Genomic DNA, 2,940 nt, shown 5'->3' with positions numbered 1-2,940 from the left:
ATATATATATATATATATATATATATATATATAGTAAGAGGAGGGAAATGATATTCAGGCAGATATAGAATTTCTCTGAGTAAAACGCCAAGGCTAGTTCCTTCCGATGGTGCGTTTTTTGGTAAGAAAAACATGTTACTCATATAAAACATGAAGAAGAAATAACAGAAAGTTGTAAACATTAACAGCAAAACCAAAATAAGTTTGTTTGATGCTTTCTCCTAACATAAAAAACTGGTTTTCCCTCACAGGTATCAAAATTACTGTTGTCGATGATTATCGTAAAAACTTCCATTTTTATTCAGTAATATTTAGGAAGAGAAAGCTAGCAATACGCCACTATCTATCAGCATGATGATAATGATGACTATTATGATAGTGATGATGAGGATGATGATGATGATGATGACGACGACGACGGCGATGATGATAACAATGATTATGATGACTGGTAACGGTGATGTTTGCAAAAATAGGAAATGATTTGAAAGAGGTGACAAATTATTTGCATGAATACAATTAGAGTGGGGACGTGCGTAACGAAGTAAAAGAATGGCGTATAATACAATGGGTACATATTGTGTTTTGTATGTGGGAACAAATATTTGTGTGCCTAAAAGAAAAGAAAAAATCTGAAGGACTCCAAAACACTCCTGATTTGTCTCTACACGCACTCACTCGCTCAGAATTTCTTTTGTTCTCTTTTCCTCTCTCTTTATCCCCCTCTCCCCTTCTCATACACACATACAACCCATCCACACACACATACATGTGTGCGTGTACGAGCATGTGAGAGAGACAGACTAAATTATTCACTAAAATTTGTCAACAAAAACAAGAATTAAAATAATATCAAGATTAAGTTGTCACTTGAGAATCCATGGTTAGCGGAACTGTAGCAAGAAGCCGTAAACAATGGAGAATGTATTATTCACAGGTTTGTTAAAATTGTTAATTAAAAAACTAAGGATTAAAATAAATGAAAAAAAACAACAAAAAAACGAACGAATATTCTGACAACCCGATAAATATTTCCAGAGCGGTACATTGGCGAAACGGTTTGATCAGTGATTCCAATCATAGGTCATATGCTCCACAAGTACAGTGTAGGAGCCTTTTTTTTTTTAGTGGGACATAGAATTGTGAAAATCTCTTTTTTACAGCAAACATACTACACCTATACCCAGCCTCGCCAAACCAATCCGTTCAGCAAAGCAGACCATGTGAAAACTGTTTTGCAACAGTATAGCGCTATTCTAATATCGTATGTGTGTGTGTGTGTGTGTGTACACTGCTTTCTTTTATTCTTTTACTTGTTTCAGTCACTTGACTGCGGCCATGCTGGAGCACTGCCTTTAGTCAATCAAATTGACCCAGGACTTTCTTTTGTAAGCCTAGTACTTATTCTATCGGTCTGAACCACTAAGTTATGGGGACGTAAACACACCAACATCGGTTATCAAGCGATGGTGGAGGACGAACACAGACACATAAATACACACACACACACACACACACATATATATATATATATATATATATATATATATATATACACCATCGTGTATATGCATATGCATATATATATTTATATACACCATCGTATGTATATATATATATATATGTATATACATGATGGGGTGCTAAAAAGTTCTTGGCTTTGGGTAAAAAAAAAATACTGGACGATCTGTTAAGTATGATTTTATTCAACATATTCACCTCTCATACATTGTGCAGATGAATTGTCACCCTCGACCGAGAGAGGGTCTATTTATAAATATGCGCGCGGATGTTTGTATGTGTGTGTGTGAGAGAGAGAGGGAGAGAGAGATGTGATGTGTAGGCATGTGCGTGCAGATATAAAAAGAAAGAGAGGAAGACAGGAAGAGAAAGGTGGAGGGAAAATGAGAACTGGACAAGCTAGTTTATTAGTTCATTAATTGATAAGTTGAAAGATTACTATATTGAATAGAATATGCAAAAATATCATATAACCGCCAGATAGTTGGACTGGCAAATGTCTGTGTGTCTGTCTATCTATCTATCTATCTATCTATCTACACACACACAATTTATATAATACACACACACACATGTATGTATTTATATGCATGCACATATGTTTGTGTATCTATCTATTTATACACACACACACGTACATGCACACACATACACACACGCACACACACATACACATATGCCATACGCTCACACACATACGAAACATCCAATACAAACAAATATGGCGGATGTGAAGAATGATGGTAGTGGGAGGAATCCGGAATCCGAGGAAACTGCTGATAGTCTATTGATATTATACATAGGTAAGTAGTTAGTTACATGATGGATGCATGAATTGAGAGTTTGTTGAATATATTAACACAAATACTTACATTAGAAGGAGAGGTTGAGTGTATACGCTGAAGAGCCTGAGATGATAGAAATATATACTAGACGAAATTTCAGGGAGTGAGAAAATAAGAGTTGAAAAATTTAAGATATTTTGACATATTGTTTAGAAAAAAACCCCAAAAAACAACAAGTGGTGGAGAGAAAAATAATCTTGATGAGATTGGAGTGTAAATTATTTTAGGAGTGGCTGTGTGGTAAGTAGCTTGCTTACGAACCACATGGTTCCGGGTTCAGTCCCACTGCGTGACACCTTGGGCAAGTGTCTTCTACTATAGGGCTTTCCTATAAGTAGGTTATCTCCCTTGGCTAGGCGGCGCTCCATATAGATAATTAAACTTCCGGAGGCTAACCCACGCCCATGGGTATAAAGCAGCTTGATGATTCAGCTATCGAAGTACTTACTGTGCCTAAGTTAAAGAAATATTTAAGATTATATGGACAGTATGTTACTGGAAGAAAGGCGGACTTGACTGAAAGGTTGAAAGGTATAAAAATTCTGTCGATATGTCCACAAAGTAAATTCATCGG

The 2,940-nt window shown here is 36.0% G+C and overlaps 1 long non-coding RNA gene across 1 annotated transcript in view; it reads right to left on the bottom strand.

Moving 5' to 3' along the window:
* Positions 1–2,940, bottom strand: part of LOC128249914 (uncharacterized) — a 23,063-nt gene that overhangs the window by 12,457 nt on the left and 7,666 nt on the right. The window contains exon 2 of the long non-coding RNA XR_008266068.1: positions 2,394–2,429. This is a non-coding gene — a long non-coding RNA (uncharacterized LOC128249914). The remainder of the gene's footprint in view (positions 1–2,393; positions 2,430–2,940) is intronic.

This window comes from Octopus bimaculoides, chromosome 18, assembly GCF_001194135.2.
Source record: "Octopus bimaculoides isolate UCB-OBI-ISO-001 chromosome 18, ASM119413v2, whole genome shotgun sequence".
NCBI classification, from domain to species: domain Eukaryota; kingdom Metazoa; phylum Mollusca; class Cephalopoda; order Octopoda; family Octopodidae; genus Octopus; species Octopus bimaculoides.
The sequence above is the reverse complement of the archived record's forward strand: the minus strand, read 5'-3'. Positions and strand labels throughout refer to the sequence as shown.